The sequence below is a fragment of the Nothoprocta perdicaria genome, unplaced genomic scaffold, assembly GCF_003342845.1.
Source record: "Nothoprocta perdicaria isolate Ctin4 unplaced genomic scaffold, notPer1 scaffold_39, whole genome shotgun sequence".
NCBI classification, from domain to species: domain Eukaryota; kingdom Metazoa; phylum Chordata; class Aves; order Tinamiformes; family Tinamidae; genus Nothoprocta; species Nothoprocta perdicaria.
The window spans coordinates 3,507,545-3,530,582 of NW_020455632.1; the positions used below are offsets into that span (position 1 = coordinate 3,507,545).

The window sequence follows — 23,038 nt, forward strand, 5'->3', positions numbered from 1 at the left end:
GGAAGGAAGGAAGGAAGGAAGGAAGGAAGGAAGGAAGGAAGGAAGGAAGGAAGGAAGGAAGGAAGGAAGGAAGGAAGGAAGGAAGGAAGGACAGTGCTTATGCTAGAGCCAGGTCTAACCCCTAAACCTGCTTTGCATCCAACCCCTGTTGGGGGTTGCTGAAACTCAGCTGACCTCTGAAGAAAGGCTGATCAGGTGCTTTTCAAACCCTTGTGCTACTGAAAGCAAAAATTTGTAAGGCTCCTGGCATCACACTGTGAAATGACAGAAACACTGTGGAAACCCCACTGCAAATTATAGCAACACACACTCACAAAACATGCTGGATGCAAGCACTTAATATGTTAAACTCTTCTTTGTACTTATTTACAAGGATTTATTTTCCGTTCATTAATACTGCAAAACACAAAGCTCAGCAATTCATGATGTATGAGCATTTCTTCGGAACAAGGCAATTGGAAACAGCAGACTAACAACTTCAGGCTAATAAAACCATAAACCCCCAAAGAGATGGCATCTCTATTGCTCATGGCCTCATTCTGCTGCAACACTGGCGCGTCTTCAGAGAGCAAGCAGGGCCCATAATGCCAGTTATTGTCACGGGCTCGCTGCAGACATGACCTCACCAGCAGCACTTGGGATCTACCACCGGCTGGGCCGGAGTTCCCAAGGAATTTTAATGACAGCGAGCCAGGGTCAGGCCGGGATTGCTATCTCTTTTTCAAGACAGAAACCCATTTTGGTGGGGCTGACTGAAGACTGACAGGTAGCCCAACACTAACCCCCTGTGCCCACTTACTGCAAGTTCCCTGATGTTACAAGGGAAAAACCTTAACAGTGACAGCCACTAGATCGGAGTATTTGGTAATACTCACAGTGAGAAACCTCGGGGTCAGGGTGACACTTGTCTGTTCCTTGGTCCAAAACTTTCTTTGCCCGTTGTTTCCTTGCCTGTTGTGCTGTGGCTCATCCCTGCTCTCAGCTTTTACCCTTCTGTAGTTCTGTCACTGTGTGACTTGCCAGGGATYCCAGTGTGACCTACAATTTCATCAATGTCCAGAGAACAAGAGGAAATCCGTGTACCTGTGGCAGTGCCCTCTGGCCTGAATCCCCCAGGGAGGTACCGGACACGGTGTGGAAGGCCAGTCTGCTGTAAAACATTAGGATTCTTGGCTCAGTTATGAGTGCCCCACCTGGGATCAAATACAAGTATCCCTGGGATCAAGTTTAATTGGAGAAGTCTCCACTGTGTAACACCTGGCATAGCAGTCTGCCAGCCCCAGTGAATCACCGTGCAATCTCCATCCATCAAAGTGTCTGGCTACCTGATGAAATGGGGAGTTATACTTTTTATGTCTGCGACCAAGTGTCAACTCAATGGCTAAATGATTTGTTCAATATGATGAATCCATTACATCTCAACTGCAACATGTGCCCTGTGAATCCACAGACATGGTGAAAACGGTTCCCAGAAATGCCAGAGACAGTAGCAGAGGACCAGCAAATTGTTCCCATTCTTGGCATGCCAGGGACATCCAGGAAGGCACTAATTTCCTCTGCTCCCACACTGATGTGGAAGCACAGCTTAATTTAAGGACAATGAACTTCAAACAGGAGGCAGAAACGACCACTCAAGAAGCAATTCCAGGAATATTCCCTACTGCCTCAAGTGAATTGGGATGATAAGGAGTTTCACAGAGAAGAGTGAACTGATGCCAAGATGAGCCGGGGTATCCGCAGGGCCCATTCCCCTCACTTGATGAAATGTCWGGGATCTCCTGGCTCCCCAGCATCACTTCAGCTTTAGGCCTGCTACGTCAGTACCGAATCTGACAACCTGCAGGGATGCATGATTCCTAGTCACAGACAGCACTGCAGCTAATCTCCACTCAGCTCTGCAGAACAAGCCTTGCTGGCACATTTTTCACAGAATCACAGAAGGGTTGAGGTTGGAAGGGACCTCTCGAGATCATCTAGTCCAACCCCCTGCTCCAGCAGGGACACCTAAAGCATGAGGCACAGGGTGGCATCCAGGTGGGTTTGGAAGATCTCCAGAGAAAGAGACTCCACGACCTCCCTGGGCAGCCTGTTCCAGGGCTCTGCCACCCTCACAGGAAAGAAGTTCTTCCTCACATGSAGATGGAACTGCCTGTGTTGCAACTTACATCCATTACCCCTCGTCCTGTCACTGGCCACCACTGAGAAGAGTCTGGTCCCTTCCTCCCTACAGTCAYTCTTCAGGTGTTTATACATATTGATCAGATCCCCTCTTAACCTTCTCTTCCCCTCACAGTCATAGAATCCTCAAACCTGGTTCATCCASCACAGGAAAATCTGAATTGCTGCATCCATCGGTTCAGTTTTGTAGCAAGGAGCGGAGTGTGGACCAAGGCTGACAGCACTGATGAAAAAAAAAAAAGCATTCAGCAAAGAGCACACACACCACGATTTACACATGACAGGGCAGGTTCTCTCTACTTGTTCTTGAATATTTACTGAGCTTGCTTCGATCACAAAGCTTTGGTGGTATGAACTTTAGATGTTAAATATTTTTCTAAGGTCATTGGCGGTAATTGAAAGTCAACTTTGATATTCACATCAGAAAATACTAATCAGGAGCTCTTCTGAAATCAGCCCAGCATGACGCCTTTCAGATTCAGTAATAATGACTATTAGAATGACTCTTAGCACCCTACTCAATAGAAACAAAGCGTAATTTGGCTGGTCATTTGCTTTTGTTCATCTTTTGTTGGGGGGCAATGGGAGGGGAGACAAGTCCTGTGGCAATAGCCTTGAAGAGGCCATCTCCGTTTTGAGTCTGCCGAGATGAAAAATCTCCTTTCAACAACAGAGGCCGATCAAAGCCCGAGCAGCAGCACTCCCTGCAGTGCTGCACACCAGATCCTCACTCCCGCAAGTGCCCGGGGGGACGCTGGGCTCCCATCAGTCAAGTAATGCAAGAAGAGGAGAAAGCACGGTAATTTTCAGTTCAGCCCAACACACCCTGCAGCCTCTTGGCTTGCARTAACCTGGAATGCATCCTGCAAGCAATTAACAAGATGGCTTTCCAGCTGATCAACACCACACGGCTCTCCCTTTGATACTCTTTTTATTCTTTTCCCCCTCCAGCCTCGGAGCTTTTTCAGGAACTCCAARCACACACTGCTGGGAGTGGAATTACAGGACAACACGTACAGTGGAAATTCATTCAGCATGTTTCTGGGATCCCTCATTTTTATGGGATGGCCTCTGTGCACGTTCTGCCTGCAGTCAGTGTACGTGTATGTATTAGATGCTTGGACAGGGAATTACCCATTATGTGAGAATAAAGGTTTGTTTTTTCAAGCAAGTATGTAAGTGCAAAAAGGTGCAGTCTTGGGCTGTAATTGTCTAAAATACCATAGTGGAGCGAGAGCCAGTAACAGCATGTCAGGCTGCAGGGCTGGTCTGCTTCTAAATAACTGCTTGTCTTCTRAACAGACCCTCTCGGAGGCAACTCTTCATCTCTGCTAAAGCCTCTTTTGTAGGACAGGCACTGCTCCTCTGGCTGAAAGGAARAAAGAAGTGCTAAAACTCAGCACAACCTATACAACTTTCAAAAGCACCAGCCAAATCACCCCTTTTTACAGAGTGAATAAAAAAGGATCTGTCCCAGCTGTTTTCATGCAGGAGTTAGCAGGCAAAAAATGCATCTTTCCTCTTCCACCCTGCTGTCTTTCCCTGTCTCTCCGCCCGCCCATATCCAGAGTCTTCAGACCCTTGGTGATCCCCCAGCCACAGAGAAGCCAAAGGGTGAAGACCCTGCCAGCTGCCATYGGGTCCTGCTAGAGGTTTGCCAGAAGTATCCTCAAGTATCCCCAAATCCTGGGTGGAGGAAGAGACTTCAGCCCTTCCTTTGGGTGTGCGACTGGGTGCCGGGCCAGCAAGTCTCTTGCAAGTCTCTTGCTACCCAAGCACAGCGTGGTGGCCACCAGCATCTCTGAGATGGCTCCTCTGCTGAGAAAAAAACTCCCAGTCAAGTCCTTCAGCAGTAACATGTGAAAACAGAAGGTGCCTGCCCTGTTCTCCGGATGGCAGGAGATGGGGCTTTTGCTGCCAAGGTGCTGTGGCGGCAAAGGCAGGTCTGAGCTTGGGGTAGCCCCCAGAATTAGAAAAATCTCAGCAGTTTCTGATTTCTTGCAGATGGGGGTGACAGTGCTGGGAATTACAGCGCAGCTCAAGGACACTGGGCTGGACAGGTGGCTTGGCCACTTATTGGACCACAGGAAAATAGAGCTTCCAATCCAGCCTAGGCTATAAATGGTCTATGCCACTCTGATTAAACCACTCATATTTCCTTGTACCTCTGTTACAAGAAGTCAGAGCTCCAGGAGTTTGTGCAAGTGGCCCTAAGTGCACAAGCTATAGAAACTGGCATCTGTTAATGCAAACATTTCCAATCCTGAAGTACCATTTCATATTTTTAAATAGTTCAGGAAGATGGAATCATCCACTATGTATCTGTAGTTTTATTCCATAGCTTTGGACTAGTGATACTTTGATTTTTTCCTTTTCTACTTTTAGGACTTCAATTATTTTAAGAAAATAGCTTACATATATTGCAGAAGTGCACCTCCATGCCTATGTTATGATCRTTCCTGAGGCAAAGCATTAAGACAGAAAGAGTAGGGCATATTTGTGCATTAATACCAAAATATGACCTATCAAGCAATTTAAAATAATCTAGATTCAGTCATTTAAACCCTGCTCATTCAGCAACTGGACTTAATTGCTCTGTTAAATTCCACTGAGATCCATACATGGATCTCATACATATATGTGCTTTAGCAAACAGGGACGGTTACCTGCAGAGTCATAGTGTGCACTGCCGTGGATATGCTGTTTTATTTTCTGTGATGAGGTGTTTGTCTGTAGGTCTGTGCATTCCCTGACAGCTGCCTGATAAATGTGCAGAAGGAGATAAGCCCTGCTGCAACAGTTTAATGATAGCACCCGTGCTCCATCAAAGGCAAACTCCGAATCACAGAAAYCAGCAGCTCATAGAGATCCAAGATTACTGGGGTTCAGAAGTGAAGCAGCACTGTGGCTTCACGCTGGAATATAGGAAATCATGGTCCAGCTTTCCATGTAATAGTGAGCAAGAGGTGGGTTTCACACGGTGCTTCAGAGATCTTTAAGACAGAAGGAAAAACTGCTTGTGGTTTTTAATATACTTTTTTTTTTTTTAATATTTGCTATATATTCTCCAAAAACACTTCTTTATATATAGTTCTTTATATTCAACAGACACAATCTCAGACTGAGGATACACATCAAGCAGCGTATCTGTGATCTCTGACTTGGTAACAGTCGTTGTCAGGTTCGTATTTCCTGCTCCATATTCATGACAACGGCTCAAAAAATCACTTTCTGTGAATGATTTATAGCCACTGCTTAAAAGTCAGTCTTTCAGTAAACAATTCTACAGTTAACGTATTCTGCCAAATATTTTTGCAGAGGAAATGTAAGCATCTGTCATTTAGTCAAGGCTAATCCAAAACATATTTAGCGAATCCTTGCTGTATTTCTTCTGAACAGGCCCATCTGGTTACAGTTCACTGTAGTTTTTCAACAGAAAAACAGACAGTAATAGCATAAAGTGACAAGGTCTGATATCTTATCATTGAGGAAAAGCCATAGATTACTTCCTACCTTCAGATATTTCCTTCTAGTCTGACCGAACGTTTACCGTTGACAGAGTAAACTATAGTCTATAGCAGAAATCCTAGTGCTACCCAATCTCAATCAATTTATTTTTTGAAGAAAAAAAGAAGCTCCACTGATTCATCCTGCTCTCACTGTCTCAAAAATTCCAAGTTTCACATAATGACTTCTGGTGCTTATCAATAATGTGTCTGGTGAATTTTAGTCCTACAGAAGGCTCTGTCATCCAAAATGCCTTTCTCTCACTCAGGTCAGCAGGAAGGTTCTGCATCTTGCCCTGCTTTCATGAAGATCTCGAGTTTTTCCTGAGACTTAGCAACATGATTATTTTCCTCTCTAGAAAACGCTATTATTTCATTTATTTTTATTTTTTCTTTTTCTTCCAAGCCAAATTCTAACGCCATTATCAGTGCTAGACCCATGGCATTACACAGATACAACTTTTCATTAGAAGGGAAATATCAGGGCAACTACAGTTGCAACTGATAACCATGTAAATGCAAGGAGGACACAATGCTGAAGAGTTCATGCTCACATATAAGAAAAATTAAAGAAAAAAAAAGAAACAAAAGGAGAAATAACTATGAAGATATTCCAGATTACCTTGCTTTCTTACCGTGTCACTATCAATGAGTGTCACATGAAGATAAAGGGCATGTGTCCCATTTCATCAGTGAACCAGGTTAACCAGTTTAAGCATCTCTGATAACCTGGAATGATACAACAAGAAGCTTTAAGCACYACCTTGAAGGGTGACTAAACTGTGCCCAAACCAAGCACTCGGTGGCAAGAGCAGGAAAGAAAGGCTTTATCACCCCCAAGTCTGCCTCATATCTGCCTGGCAATTAATTCTCCTCCAGCCCTGAATCACTCGTGCACCCCAGTCTATGTTCAGCAAAATTCAAGCAGTTTGAGGCAGCAGGGTCTGGGCAGGGGATGGAGGAAGGATGCCCTTTTCCCATCCTTCCTACATCCTTCCTTTGGTCTCTCCCTGGAAAAGGGCAACTCCTCTTGGCTGGGTATTGGAGGGATAAAAGCAAAACTGGAGCAAAAGCATCACGCAGAGGAAGGAGTGAAGCCATCACTTCAGTGAAGCTGCTGAACTTTTCCTGCTGCAATGGGAACAGGCTCCAGGGTCAGAAAAGTGATGACTCCTACTTAAAAAATTGGCAAATAGGATGGTCAGCCTATTCCCTGGTAGTACCAACATGTGCAATGCCCAGTGACACTACTTGTTTCTTAGGAGCTGTATTTCTTTACTTTGTGATGCCTTATCCCTTAGTGCTCTCCAAGCGCTGGTTAGCACTGCATCTACATATGTGAGAAAACCTCAAATCCAAACAGATATCTGAAATTTAATGAATCAACCAAATTTCTAGCAGAATGCTAAGTGAAACCAGAGTGCTATTCTTTTCCTCCAGCATGCACTCCCCTTATAAAATCTAGAGCTGTTTCATTTAAGAGGTCACAGTTCATAGAAGAAAAAAAGTTTGTTTTTTTTTTCTTAATATGTTGCAGCCAAAAACTAATACATTTTTTTTCCTGAGAACCCAAGCACATTCAGCATCTCTCCAAAGGAAAAAACTGCTTCTGGGACTCTATCAAATCAGGAAAAAAAAAAAAGAAAAAAAATCCTCATTTCCTAAAGCAATCACACACAAAGTTCCATACACTGCACAGCACACAATACATAGCTCTAAACACTGTAAAAAGACCTTAGCTTAGGCAAGGGCTTAGTCTTTCAGGGTGAAATGTTGCTTGAGTCTCAGCATGGAAAGAAGGAAAAAAGGGACAAGTCCTGAAGGGTGGCTGTATAGACGGCCCTGCTTCTTTCCTTTCAGCAGGACCAGTATAAACCAGTTTAAATCCGTTTATACAGAAATGTGCTTCACGGATGGGGAGTTCTTTTGCTGCTGCTGTTTTCTGTTTTTTTTTTTTTTTTTCTAGAAAAGGTAAAGTAGATTGTCACCAACAAGGACACTGGAATCTAGCACTAGGTTTTAAGGGTGGATTGGAGTAACTCACAAATTTCTGGGCTTTGACAGCTTGAGACAAAACCAGCTTTTTCTCTGAGTAGTGACCTGGGTAGCCTGACAAGCCAATGCCCAGTAGAAATTTTAGGAAATTTCCCTTATCCCTCTATCTGTAGTCCAGCCTCAATTCCAATAGGTTGGATATAGCACATTTCTCTGTGTTGCGTCAGATGTGTTACTCAATGTAAGGAACCATCAAGATACTCCAGCTTCTTCACTGTGAGCAGAGATGGAGCTTTAGCAGAGAGATTTTTGAGATTTAGTGGGTGGCTTCCCAGTTAAATGAGCATCCTTTGCATTATTTGCAGGACACAGAGACACAGCAAGAATTTTTTACTTTAATCACAAAATAGGTTCTCCCAAGATCATGGGCAACAGCAGCCAATTATGTCATCTCAGTTTAACYCCTTTCCTCCAGGAAGAAATCAACCATGTTGTTAGATGCCAGCCCTGTCTGGACACGCACAGTAGAGATCCCAGATTCTGCTTAAAGCTTGTGATGGACAAGGGACAAGGTCCTACTGATCATATCCTTGATGTCTACCTTGGCTCTGAAGATAAGATTTGGTGTGGACTTGTTGAGTAATCCAGGTGAGCTCCAAAGTTAGCAATGTGCTGGTGAGTGACTCCTGGCTCGTAGACTCTTTTGCTCAGTCACACAACAAGGCAGTGCTGGAGGATATAATAAAAGAACAAATTCCCTTGCCTGAAAGAAATACACTCTTCTTTTTACGGCTCCATATCTAGTACTCCAGCTCTTTACTCTCCTGCTCCCTTCCCACAGCGACTAGACTACTTATTATTTCATGACCCCTTCCTTGAAGCTGTTAAGAAATAGAAGACTCAAGTTGTATTCCAGTCAGACAGCACCATCATGTCAGATAAAATGCTTCAAAACTAGCATAAAATAAGCTTCAAGAAAGGCTGTTATCTCTACTCCTTTCTAGAAACAGAGGCTTAACAAATAATCAAACTTCTGYTATTCATATAACCAGGAGCTTTCATCTATTTGTACTATTCAGTGATAGTCTGATAAACTTAGGAGATCCCCAAAACTTTGTGGGTAGCATCAATCCCAGTGCAGACTGGAACTTGAATACAGAGGATGACAACACAGAGGAAAACTTGGTGATCTGTTTGAGTTCTGCATTTCATTCCTTCTGTTTTGCTCATACCTTTAAAAACTTTTCTCTACAATGCRCCAAAAGCAATTTTCCAGAGGATATTAAAGCCCTGTCTGTTTCACTGTTATTGCCATGAAGATGCCCTCCAGCAAAGGCATGGCCCTTGGCAGAAATGTTGCAGAACGAGGGCCTACAGCAAGCCACAGGGCACTTGCTTGCATGAGCACTCTATAAACTCCTCATCACACAGCAGGGGATATTTAATACAGTTTCTCCATTGACGGTMATCAATGAACAAAAGGAGGAAGCTTGATTTATAAATTGCAACAACAGAGTTAACGGTTGCTGACTCCAGCGTGGTGCATCCAGAGGAAGATGCCGCGGGTTCCCCACAGGCCACCAGTCACTGTCACCAGCAGGGTAAAAGAACTGAGGGAGAAAGAGGGTTGTGGCATTGGCTAACACAGACTAAGTGATGGCAGAAAATGTCCAAGCCACAGCAGACACCCGCTTGCTCCTACAGGGCCCTGCCAGCGTGGCTCTGAGTGGTGGCAAATCTGAACTGAGTGTCCTGCCCTGACCTCGTGGCCCCTGCTCCTCAGTTCTCAGGAGTCCAGGTTTTGCTCCCCTACCTTGTCACAGGCCCCACACACATAACCCTGTTCTTTGCTTTGGTTTTTTTTTTTTTTTTTTTTTTTNTTTTTTTTTTTTTTTTTTCCTGTTCTTTGCTTTCTGTTTTCCCTGTTCCCACATGCTTTCTTCTGAAGCAAGGACACTATGTTTGTAATACAGGAAGAGTCACTGTTCCTGGAAGTGCCTGTAGGATGAAAGGAGAGAAGGGTGGCTGCACGTCCCATCATGTTCCCCACCTGTCATATACAAAGTGAAATACGTCATGTACAGTTTGATGTCCTTATTGCTTCACTTTATGTTGTCTTCTGTTAAATATCTGTAACTTGCTGTTGCTGGGAGGGCAGGAAAATAATATTTTTGAAGAGGGTCACTTAGAAGTAAACTGTGTTTTTCTTATTTTAAATGCTTCAGGACTTGTTTTGCTTTTATGTGATGAGGATTGCAAAAGCCTCGTACAGTTAAATTCACTAATCTAAATASCACTGACACATATCAGACCAGCAATTCACTCAGCTCTCTTCTGCTTCAGAATTTGGGAACTAACTCCAAACAACTGGCACTTTTGATCCTGTCCTCAAACACAAGGTGCCATCATGAATATGTAAATCATTAATAAAGATAAAATATTGTAAATTCTGATTTTTGAGATACTTTTCATTATTTGGGTTTTGCCTTTTGGTTCTGGGCTCACTGATGGCTTTTATTAAAATCACATTCAAGTTAGGAAAAAAATACACGGAAAAAAGGTCTTATTTTAAAGAAAAGATAATTCAGGGGGAATTTAGCTCTTTAATCACACAGAATCACAGAATCAGAGAATGGTTAAGGTTGGAAGGAACCTCTAGAGATCATCTAGTCCAACCCCCTGCTCCAGCAGGCACACCTACAGCATGCGGCACAGGGCAGCATCCAGGTAAGTTTTGAACATCTCCAGAGAAGGAGACTCCACAACCCCCCTGGACAGCCTGTTCCAGGGCTCTGTCACCCTCATGGTGAAGACGTTCTTCCTCACATGGAGAGGGAACTTCCTGTGTTTTAGTTTGCACCCATTATGCCTTGTCCTGTCACTAGTCACCTCTAAGTCCCTTCACAATTTCTGCAAGAGCAAGGCTTATTTATTTATTTATAATAAAAAAAACAAACTTAAGCTTCTGAGGTCATTATTTGTCTCCAGAAATTAGGACTACAATCCAAACACTACCAAATACTGATAATAGAAATAAGTGATAAAACTGGAACTGGTATGATTTCCTTATCCTACATGATAGAAATAGGTTTAGACTCAGCTAGTCTTTAAAATCATCCTACCTCTGAGCTCCCAAACTTCACAGCCAGATCTGCCTGAGACAAACACTAGGGCTGATAAGCTCATTACTACATTTTGCATATGTGACAACCATGCAAATGAAAAATATGCAAATAAAAAACAGGATGTTTAACAGTTTTAAAACACTTTGTACTTTGAATGTTGATCTAGTTGTCATGGCAAGCAGACCTACTAAGACGTGAACAAGGAAGGTGGATGTACCTAGCTGTTCGTGTGGCATGGGAAGGTCCTGTGTGTGCAGCAGACTAACGGTTCAAACCTCAGGTAGGTTCAAGTTGTCTTGGACTTTTCATCCGACTATTCCTTTTACTAGCTTCATTTTACATGGAAGTATTGAGGGTAAATCAATCAATCAACTGCTTCCAAACTTGAAGATTGGAAGAGAGATAAAAATTGGTGGTCCCTACTTGAGCAGGGGGTTGGATTAGATGATCTCTAGAGGTCCCTTCCAACCTTAACCATTCTGTGATTCTCTGAAAATGTATGTTTCCCATACACCCACCCCACACATCACAGTGCCTTTGGTTATGCCAATGTTAAACCTCTCTCTTGGAGGTTTGTTCAAGTACAGCAGGGATGTGCAACWGGCATCTAAGAATCATCAAAATGGGCTGTATCCTTGACACTTTCCTTTTTTACACAGAGAGGCCAAGCTAGTTGCACTGATTGTGCACATTATACATGTTGAGAATACATCCTTTGAAAACAAACAGTAAAGGAGAGGATAGCTGCCTAGTACTAAATTACAGGAGGTAAAAGTATTTAAGAGAAAGAAAAGAGTAAGAAGATGGAAAAGAAAATAACTTAGGGTCCAGAGAAGGAGAGATGAAATTGCCAGACTTTATATTTTTGATATATATAAAGAGTGGGTGGGAAGTTCTCCTAATAATAGGCAGTCTTTCCCCAGGATTAAATCAGCATGGTAAGATTCATATAATAATACTGATTAGATGGGTCCTCTGCCTGGTCAAAGCATGGAGAACCTAGAACAGATTGCTTGGTATCCCCAACCTCTGTGCAAGCTGTGCCAGGGTCTGAAATTTCGTGTTTGAAAAAATAATCCCCTAGGGCTAAGTGCAATTTCTCATGCTTCATCTTGTGTCCACTGTCTTTGTTCCTTTCACTGGGCATCTCTGAGTCTGGCTCTGCATCCACCTCCTCCAGCTAGCTAGGGACAGGCACAGGACCCCGCCCTGGCCTTCTTATCTTGAGGTTGAACAAACCCCTCTCCCTCAGGCTCTCAGCCGTATCGCGTGTGCTCTAGCCCTGTGCTCCAGCCCCAACCACCTTCATGCKCTCCACTGAAACTTTGTGGAGCCCAAATGGAGTCCGAAACAGGAATGGTAATTCAGATGAATTCTCACAAGTCCTGAAAGGAGAACAGGATCACAGTGTAATTCAGGTTGGAAGGGCCTTGAGGAGGTCATCTAGTCCAGCCTCCYGCTCAAAAGCAGGGCCAGTAATTACTCCCCARGACCTTCTGGCTGAACATGTGGTAATACAGTCCAGAGTAGTGCTGGCTGCCTTGCTTATAAAGACACAATGCTGACYCATGCTCATCTCATCCATCTTTAGATGTCTACCACATAGCTCCCTCCTTCTAAGTTAGGCTTCCAAAAGTTGTGTTTGAAACTAATGGCAGAACGAGGTTCGTGACCCAGTTCAGACATCTGCTTCATCAGGAGATGAATTCCACTTGAGCAATGTCTGCTTCCCTCCACTGACTATAAAGGGAGACCAGGGTGACTAGCTAGCATAAAATACACACTCATTCAGACCAATAAATCCTGCCTCACGTTTCACAGTATCCCCAGACTTTTCTGGAAAATGTTACACATTTGCATGTGTGTGCTTGTGCAGACAGACAGGTTTCTTCTGAGTGTAAGAAGAATATAATATATAAGGATATGGTAATACAGAAATGCACTGAGCTAGAGATATTTCAAACAGAAGATTCAGGTGCCCTTCACCAGCACATTTCAATGGCAGGTGTTCTAGCTCTGAAATAACAGTTTCCGAAAGTTTGTTTTAAAATTTTGAGATTTTGTTTTTAATATGCTAGATCGTTTTAAGGCCATTCGTTTTCTTTTTCCTTTTTCCTTTTTTTTTTTTTTTTTTTTTTTTTTTGTAAAATCAAACTGATTTTATATGGGGAAATAGAAAAATTATCCCTGACACAGCCAAGAATATCCACTATAGCATGCCATCCACATTGGGAACATCCTTAATTCTGCTTTTTCTCAACAACAGCTGCAAAAAGAGGAATGCACTTACCATATCCAATAGATTTTAGCTGCTGTTGGAAAGGTCAGACAAAGTTCAACTCCTTCATAACAGAGCAACAATTCAGGAGTCTTTAATCGTTCKTCCTATAGAAAACCCCGATTATCATCTTTCAGGGAACATAATGATTAAAATTTACATTCATCCTTCACATTTTGAAACCAAGAGCTCCTTTTGACCTCTCTGTAACCCTGTGTATTATGGTCTGTTATCTAATTTGAATCACAGATGAGTGTTGTACATTTTAGATGCATGTTAAATAACATGCCACTTTCTTCTGACTGAAGACAGACACATCATCTATGTAGGAAAATYCAGGTAGATAAGAGAAAAACTTCACTTCCCGTTCCCAGAAACCAGCTTTGACAAGCAATGTGCGTATTCTTTTAATGAAAATGTTTGGATATGTTGAGAAATCATTGATCCTAATCTTAAGAAGAGCTGACGTTTGCTACCTTTCATGTCCTGAGCAGCAGCTTCCTCAGAAGTTCATCGCAAGTCCTCCCAGTCATGGTTATGTCACAGCTGACTGCTAGTCTGGATGTAGAAGGGCCAAAGATAAACATCTCCAAGCAACTGGCTGCAAAGATAAAATAGAAAGGAGATTTGTTTATACTGATCAGAGAGGAGAGAAAAAAGCAGTCTAGAAGAGAGAAAAGGTGACTCTTTCAAAGCCATTTAAGCTCTGCAATTATTACTCTATGGAAACTGTGAATATTCAAATGCTTATTTCATATGGCACAATCRAAAGCATTGTTAAGACAATATAATGCAGTTGAGACACATACTGCATTAGCAAGAAAAGTCTAAACATCTAAAAAATGCAATCAGGTTTTCAAATGACCTGTGGGGTTATAACAGCAGTGTCGTGTCTTCCCTCAGTGACAAACTTTTTTGCAAAACTGTGAAATTGCTCTCTAAGGAAATTCTAGGTGATACCTGGAGTGATTTCCTGTGCAATGGAGGAAGAAGCWMTACTGAAAAAGGACTCTGGCCTRCTGCCCTAGGAAGTTCTAGAAATGKTAATCATTTTCTCCAGCTGAGTTCCATCTCTTCTTACCTTTCTGCATGCTCAAATTCCTTATGTTCAAAGCTGGTAACGAGTTCCTTCCTTAGCTGGTTGTTTCTGTGCTAATTAGGCTAACTTCTGGCATCACATGCAGTTCTAACCACACTGGAATTTATACCAGGTCTGTGAGGATAAAGATACATGTTTGTGGCTTCCAGAATCACTGTCAGATATGTCCTTACGGCAGTGCATCTCTATGCCTCCCTATATAATGGGAACAACTATCACAGATATGAGACAGAGACAGATATATCACAGAGACGATATGAAGATATCCTCTTTTTAGGATAGCTTTTTAGATCTCTTCATTCACTTAACTTTATTTGCTATAGAACTGGATCTGTTCCTCAAACAGTTAACTGCCACAGTGCTCATCACAACAATTCCTCAAGCTTCTAAGTTTAAATACTTGTTTGAAGGAGCCGATGTTTTGTACTGCCAAGGGCAGGTGCAACCAAGGTAGGCAAAACTCATAATTCAACTACTTTTCCTGTACAAGCAAATCTTTTCATTTTTATATTATTTTTAGCTGGACTGAAGTAGTGTTCAAATATTGCATATTTATTAGCAGTTGCTCTGGATTTAGTAACAGTATTCCCAGCTGAGTGTACACAGCCACCACTTTCATATATATGTATAATATATATGTGAATATAACGAGTCCAGGCTTCCAAGGATACATAAGCCTAAAATACTTGTTACCTCTCAGGTGTACATGGACAATATACTGCATTAACACAATCAACACTTTGGAGCACTCTTACCTTGTTATCTGACTCCTGGGGAGTCACTCATATGAAAACAGAAACAAACTATTCAAAAATGCTGTTATTGAGGGCAGCAACACAGCTCAGCCTTGGCTATTTTAACTGAGTGTCTTTTTGAGCACCGCCAATGGATACAGCAGAGGTGCACCACAAGACGCCCATTTTATACTTGGAATGTGAGAAGTTTATTAATAAATTTGGTGTGAGGTTTTGAATTTATAGCCGGGTCTTATGGGAGCTTCAGTGCACCGGGTAGCTTTGAAACAAGCCAGCAGTGTTTACGAGAGGTCCTCAGCAAGTATCTCTGGCCAGATGAAAAGCMCAGACTGGATGAAACACTGCAGTAGGGCTGGGGCAGGCATGGTTCAGCCAGAAGGTCTGGCCCCAAGACCCTTCCTTCGTCCACACCAAGCCCAACACAGCGGCTGCTCTGCTCGTTTCCACTGCCCTCCAGCCCATCCCACGCCGCTCACTTAGGTGCCCTGTAAACCAGGCCCAAATCGTTTCTCAGGCTCACCACACCCACTATATACACCACTTGTAACACTGACTTACAAAACACATATAAAAATCCTTATTCCTCATTGTGTCGCCTCCTTGACACCAGCACGTGAAAGCTGGCACTTTGCACCGCAAACGCGCTGCGTTTGTGCAGCTGGCGGAGGGGAGATGGGAGTTTCACGCTGACACAAGAGATCAAGTCAGTGTTTCACTGTGGCAAAATCTCAGGTGGTTTCTTCTCCAAGCTCTGTGGCAGGAGCAAAGCAAATGGCAGGTTTCAAAGACCTCGTTTCAGAAAATCAGCTTTCAAGCTAAGTGTTGTGAATATACCAATATTTGTTCCTTAAAAAAAGATGTATTTACCCAGCCGCTTGTGAGTTGCATATGCCCTGCCCTCCTGCAGGTGTATTATGTGACCCTGCCAGCCAAGTGTTATATTGGGGCCATTTACACGGGAACAGCAGCTGCATTCGCATCACTGGTGTCCTCCCCCTCACAACTGACCTAGCGGCTGCCTTGAAATGTCTGCTGCCAGCTCAACCCCTCTTCTCTGAAGTCCCCATAAGGGCACGATTTTAAAATATACATTTTTTTACCTCATCTGGCCCCCACTCCAATTAAAGAATCAATGTGTCAGAGGTACACTGGCTTGGCATATTGCAGTAACAAAAATCCCGGGCCTCTCATAGGCCACTTTGATAAATCTTAAGCAGGTTATTTCCCTTGAACACACACATGCTCCTCTACATTATTTATTGAAATTAATAAAAGTTTTCAGCTAGGGCTTTCAAGACTTTCATTTGTGTTCTTTTGCACATCTCAGACATCACTACCACAGCCTTTATTAAAAGGTTACAAAAGCAATGCAGGCAACACTATGGAAGGAGGTACACAGGGCACCAGGCAGGCTGAAGGCTGCAGTTCAGACTCAGCTTCAACCTTCATGCAGGCAGCACCCAAACATCCCCACAGYGGGCCAGATTGAGCCAAAGCAAATTAACTTTTCCCAAGCACAGCCCAGCTCTGCAGACCTGCAGCTGGTCCCTTCCTGGAGAGACTGCCCTACCCCAGCTCTCCAAGCTGGCTACCCTGCAGCCTCCTCAGGGCAGCCACGCTCACCYGCCACAGACCCACCACAGCCAGTTCCAGCCTGCTGGGTGACGGCTCCCAGACCCACCCACACAAGGGTACTTAAGGAGACCAGCAAACACCAAGTGTTGTGACTGAGCTTGAGGGCAGGTGGGTGGGTGTGTAGAAGGAAGGGGGATATGTATGTGCCAGAGGGATAGAGCTGCAGGGACTCTGGGGCAAGGGAGCTGCGAGGCACTGTGACCTGTGGGGTCCTGTACAGGGACARGGCACCCCTGAGGCACAACAGCTCAGGGGAGCCTGTGCTGGGACTGAGGCACCTTCAGGCCTTATGACCCTTGGGGATCAGCTCCTGCTCAGGGACACTCCTGAAGCTCTATGGCACTTGGGGACCCACTCAGGGACGCGCCCTCAGCACAACAGTTTATGAGAGCCACACAGTGGTAGGGGCATGTCTGACTTCAGGCTGAGGAACTGGGGAGAAAGTGGTAATTTGATTGTCTAATTGATGGTGTCCTCTTTTTTTCCTTAATACCAAAATTARACATAAGAAATTTGTATTAACTGGAAAATGGAAAGTTTCCAGCTTTGCCCCCATCTTTCCTTACAAGAATTTGAGGTTTTTATCTGGGAGAGAATTTCTCTTAAGAAGTTGGGTGCCTTTAAAGTAGACACAGGATTTCCAGGCATGTTTGATGGCAGAGCACATGTGGAAGCAGTTTATGCTGGTTGGGAGGCTAAAAGGGGAGTGTTTTGCTGAGGTTAGAGACTGTAGGAACACTTATTGCTTGCTTTTTTTTTTTTTCACGTCACACACGTATGCTGCATGTGCAGACACTGGAATAAAATTAGCCAACTTCAGCATGGCCTCCATGCAGTGCCACATTTGCTCYGGACACATTCTGCAAACCACCCAGCGCAGACTTGAACACTACCAGTTGAGCCAATGAAGAGCTTTGCTGTAGCAGGACTGTTCAGGATTTAATACTAGGCTTCTTCACTACAACTTTGCTTCAGTGAAACCTGCCTGGGTAGATAGGTGATTTCCAGGCTGTTGTTAACACACTGACTTGCAACTAAATTTAAACTTAAAATCATGTGGAAACTGCTAGAGGGAATCCACTCAATGAAGTGAGATCTGTGTATACCTGYCTACAGTTGCGGTTAGATGGGAATAACTTTCAATTTCCGACTTTTTTTTTTCCTCCGTGCTTAAAACAGGTTATAACTTTCCTGAATACTTTCATGACTTTGAGTCATTGCCTGTGATGGACCACAGACTCCATTTGTGGTCCAGCACCCTGCGTTGTCTCAAGGACAAGATGCAACATGCCACCGTTTCCTGTTTTGGACCTATTAGCTCTTTCCTCTGAGCTGTTAGCACAGTCAGTGAGGAGTCAAGATTCTAAGATGCCTGACGCTCACMACAGCTGCCGTGACTACTTTGTGTAACGGAGTTAAGAAACTGCTCTTTCGGSAAGCACTCAAAATTTGTCTGCCAAGATATTTGTGGGTGGGAAGAATAAAAAGGGGGGTAAGGGGAAATCTGTTTAAAATTTAGATGATATATTTATTTTCAGCTTTTCCCAATATTGGCCCAGCTGTCTATAATTCTCTTAGAGAGAATTCAGGTTGACTCCTATTCTGTGAAAATTTCTGTAATTGTTACAGGAAGAGCTAATTCTTTTCAGTCATGTCACACACCTTCCAACCCCCAAAAAACAGTTCAACAAAATAGTCTCTAATTTTCACCATTAAATGAGAATGTTGTAGTAAAGAAATACTTTAAAATCTAACTTTTTGTAGAAGAAAAGATCCATATGAAAAATGTTCTTCTTAAATTACTAGCCATTTGTTAATGGTGAAATTCACTCAGGATGTAGGGCAATTCTGCCTTTGCAAAGCTGAAGTGCATACCAGTGCAAGTGCCCTGGACAAAGATGTCCCCTTCCTTCAGCCAGCATCTGTCTCGGAAAGTTTATGGAGTCAAGTCTGCATTTTTTCTACAGCACCAAGAGAGAACAGAGATTAAATTTAATATTTTCTACTAAGAAGAGAGATGCATGTATATCTTTCTCCATTTTCTCCTTCCTGATTTTATTTTTTTAAATCCATCACTTGGACATTTAATTAATAACTGTTTAGATTTACTGCTTGCATTAATGTCTCAGATTATACGTTTAGTATTTAATGTTCCCTAGAGGATTTCAGTGCTCCTGCTCAGCTATCTCATAAAACACTTGTTGATGGAATGGAGCTTGGTGGCTTAAAAAATCACTAATACAACCCAAAGCTTTCAGAACAGGTTACTGGTTGAAGCTGGAAGTAAATGATGTGGCCCTGTTGTTTGCATAGAGCAATTAATTGGGGGGGAAAAAAAAAAAAGTTTTCTTCTTTTTGGCAGTGAAGAACTCAAGAATTTAGGCTGATGAAAGACAAGGACTTCAGACAAGAATCCATAGGGATCAAGTCTACTTCTAGACTACCGGCACTATTTTTTTAGGGATCCTGAATGACCAGATATGCTTTTTTTTTTTCCTTCCCCCAAGAGAASTGCTGCACTGTTGGAAGCAGGTGGTCACCATAGATTAGCTCTGGCCACCCATTCTTGCCTTCTTGCCTTCCCCATCGGGAGAGTCACAGWTCCCCAGGCTACAACAGATTTAATTCCTTATGCCCACATGTTGTTAAACAGTGTTAAACACAGAGTTATTTTTAATCTGGTCACCCACTGTACTTACATATCATGCTTCTTCCCAAGCCAGTCCGTGCCAGCATGAGCCTCTTGGTTCTGCTCGTCACTTCCAGGTTCAAACAAATGGTCTCTTRCTCCTTCCTTAAGGAACTCCACATATTTCTGAAGATAGTCAAAAGCACTTACTGTTTCTGGAAGTGAACAYAAAGCCCATATACTTTAGCTATGGCCGTTAGGTAGCCATGATGATGAAATATAATGAGGACAAGTAACAAGTCTCAGTTAACAAGCATTTAAAGCTTGTTAAAAAGCWTRTATTCTATATACACAYATATATATAAAGCATATATTCGATATACATATATATTCTATACACATATATAAAAGCATATATTCTATATACACAATTGGTGAAACTGCCTTAGAAGAGAGTCTGTAAAATAGCTGCATCATTAAAACCACTGCAAAGGGGAAATGCTTGATGAAAGGCTGGCAAAAGACACAAAGAGTAGCGCAGCCACTTAGGCTTTGGAAACCCAAGCCAAACCTGACCTCAGTTAATGAAAGATGAAGTACTTGTCCATAAACTGCATGGTAAGAGCACCACTTCTGCACAGAACAAGAGCCCGTAGTCTAGTCAACATTCATTTCCAGAGGTGGGGTAGAGAGCTAAACAGCAGCCCAGAAAAAGGATCAGGTAGAAGGCTGGATTGTGCCACACTTGGGTGGTCAAGTCAAAAACTTGGTTTTTGATGTGTTATTTCTCAGCTGAATGGCAAGACACAACCATTCAAGGATCAGAAAAGAAGAAAAAACCTGTAGAGGAAGGAACTTCTAGAGAGGGTCCAGCGTAGAGCAACAAAGATGATGAAGGGACTGGAGCATCTCTTGTAGGAGGATAGACTGAGTTGAGCCTGTTAAGCCTAGAGAAGAGAAAGTTGAGAGGGGATCTGATCAATATATGTACAAATACCTGAGAGGAGAATGTAAAGAGGAGGGGGCCAAACTCTTCCTGGTGGTGGCCAATGATAGGACAAGGGGTAATTAAAACACTGGAAGTTCTGTCTGCCTGTGAGGAAGAACTTCCTTGCTGYGAGGGTGTCAGAGCCCTGGAACAGGCTGCGCAGAGAAGTTGTGGAGTCTCTTCCTCTGGAGGTCTTCCAGACTTGCCTGGATGCCACTCTGTGCCATGTGCTGTATGTGTCCCTCCATGAACAGGCAGGTTGGACTAGGTGATCTCTGGAGGTCCCATCCAACTTTAACCATCCAGAGATTCTGTGAAAAAGTATTGTATCATAGGACCAAAAAAAAAAAAAAAAAAAAAAAAAAAAAAAAAAAAATCCTTGGCTTCACAGAGGGCAGAGGTTGCCTTTTGCCTATTTGAAGATGCAGCAGTGGGAAATTAACTTTTCCCTCACTGCCATGGATGATCTCACCCCCTCAACTTTCCTGTGGTTCCTTATGCTGATGCTTTCCTTCTACCTTCTGCTCACCTTGAAGGAGAATGAGATTGGAGTCTCTTTTGGTAGCCATAAGCCAGGGCCTGACTGCCCACTGCAAAGCCTCCCCCAGGTCCTTGATCTGCCCCTTGCCAATGTAGGTGTTGCCAGGAACCAGAATATCCTTGAGGGAAGATGATGCCTTCTCACCCACTACCTTGTCTGCTTGTGCAAGAAGAGGCAACAGAGAGGCAGTGAGGAGGCACCCAAAGGTGAGCAGCTTCTGCTCAAGGGACTGCAGTGTGCAAAGAAACTCCTAAGACCTTGCATTGCCACTGCCCTGCTCTGCCATGGACTTATCCTATGGTCAGAGAGCAGAAGCTCATCTCTCAGATGAGGAGACAGGCAAAGAGAGCCCTGAAAAGGAAGAGGCTTCAGACTGTTCTGCAGTACCCCAGAGATGGCAGCTGTTTTGAGCCTGCTCTGCTCCAAGAGGTTTCCTGAGACCAGCGTTAAGGCATGTTTTGGGAAGTGAAGGAAATCTCAGTTTGGAAGAGGGAGCATGAGAGAATACCCAGCAGCCTCATGGAAGAGTAAGCATGGGGGAATGCCCAGCACCATCATGGATGTTTTGGAGGTCCTGCTGGCCACGAGCAGGAAGAGACTTGGAGGAGCTTGTCCTTCAGGAAGGGAGACCTGAGATGCACGCTGGAGCTGCCACCTACTATCTGCAAATCCCTGCAGGATGGCCCATCCTCATCTCCTAGCTCATCACCACTGCCTCCAAAGCCAGGCACAGAACAGACTTCCAGCATGCAGAAGCAAGCCTTCCAAGGCAAAGCTGGGTTCAGTGCTGTGGAGTGGGGCTTCAGCAGAGAGAGCAAGAGAGAGCGGAGTCTCTAGTTCAGGAAAATGAACGGTAGCAGGAAGAGGGCCTGTCAGTCTAGGTGAACCTCAGCAGGAGTTTCCCAGCTCAGCTCCTCAAGTTCCTCCTGCCAAGACTGATGAGGTGGTAGTGCACAGTGTGCAGGAGCTGGCCTTTCTCAAAAAGAGTGTCAGAAAGCAGCTGGAGCTGCATATTATAGAAATGCAGATAAAATAGTACTTTTGGGCTGCCAAAAAGCATCTTGGAATGTAGGAAGGATGTATTGCTTGTCCCAGAGCAGAAGCCTCACAACTTCCCACTGCCTTGGAAAGCCTGAGCAAGGAGGGCCAGGATAGATATAGGCCTTGCCATGGAGCGATGCTGGTTTAACTGGTGCTTTAGAGCCTGGTGGCAACAGGCAGGCAGAGCCCACAGCTTGTGTGCAGCTGGTCCCAGCTGTGCCAGCCCCAGCACAGATTTCTGTGTTGTGACTGTGCAGTGTACAAGAGCAGCAGCTCTTGTACAAGCACATTTTGGAGAGGAGATTTAAAAATCAGTTCTAAACTGCCATTGTTCTCTCACAAGAAAAAATGCTGCGGGAGAGGGGGCACTTCAGGTGCCAGGCACCCCTGGGCTGCAGACACAGCACAGCTTCTCTTAGGCAACAGACTATGGTCTAGGGAAATGCCTGCCTGCCTGGTGTAAAAAAAGCAGCAGGAGCATCACTGTCACCTGTAGGAGTAGGACACCCCCATGGTTCCCCTGCAGCTGCCCTCAGCCTTCTGTAGCCATGGGCCATGGCCAGACTGCCCAGCACAGAATCCCTCCTCCCCTGCCCTTTGCAGTGCAGTCATTGTCAGGAGCCAGAACATCCTTGCAGAGCAGAGATGATGGCCTCTCACCCGCTGCTTTCTCTGCCTTTGTAGGAAGGGAGGCACAAGCAGACACTCAGGAGAGGCACACAAGAGGTGAGCAGCTCCTGGGCAAGGACAGGCCCTCTGCAAAGAAACCCCTGAGCCCCCACACACCCACCTCCCTCCTCTGCCTCTTTTGGGGCTCCCATGAGGAGCTGCCCATCTGCTCATTTGTCATCTCCCCTTCCAGCAGCCTATGCCACCCCGGAGGAAAGTTCAGCAGTTCTAGACCTTGCACAGGTGAGATATCCCATTTTCCAACTGCAAAGGCAGTTGGAAGCTGCCTGATTCTACAATCCGCCCTGATTCCCTGAAGGGGGTCAATGATTCTCAAGCTGTTCACAAAGCCCACAAGCAGCTGCTGGAACAAATCTTGGGACAGCAACTAGGAGAGGACCCCATCAACTTCTAGTGCTACAGAGATGTTGCTGAAAGTTGCCCACATTGCAKAGGACAGAAAGTAATGCAGGAGGTGCCCTTACCACCTGTTTTGTCTATATCAACATAATATGAGCAAGGATGGAGACCGCCAAAGGAGTCCTGTCCTTAAGCTGAAAATGAGCATCCCCCAGCAAAAAAACACCACCAGGCTCTTG

The 23,038-nt window shown here is 44.1% G+C and overlaps 1 long non-coding RNA gene across 2 annotated transcripts; it reads right to left on the reverse strand.

Moving 5' to 3' along the window:
* Positions 1-3,505: 3,505 nt before the first annotated feature.
* LOC112952079 lies at positions 3,506-14,537 on the reverse strand. Of its 2 annotated transcripts, none has more exons than XR_003250325.1 (4): positions 14,164-14,537; positions 13,559-13,683; positions 6,320-6,413; positions 3,506-3,547 (listed from the first exon to the last, which is right to left on the reverse strand). It is a non-coding gene; the product is annotated as an uncharacterized LOC112952079 (long non-coding RNA). The 2 variants fall into 2 exon arrangements; XR_003250324.1 differs by having other exon boundaries at positions 3,507-3,547; positions 6,307-6,413.
* Positions 14,538-23,038: the final 8,501 nt, after the last annotated feature.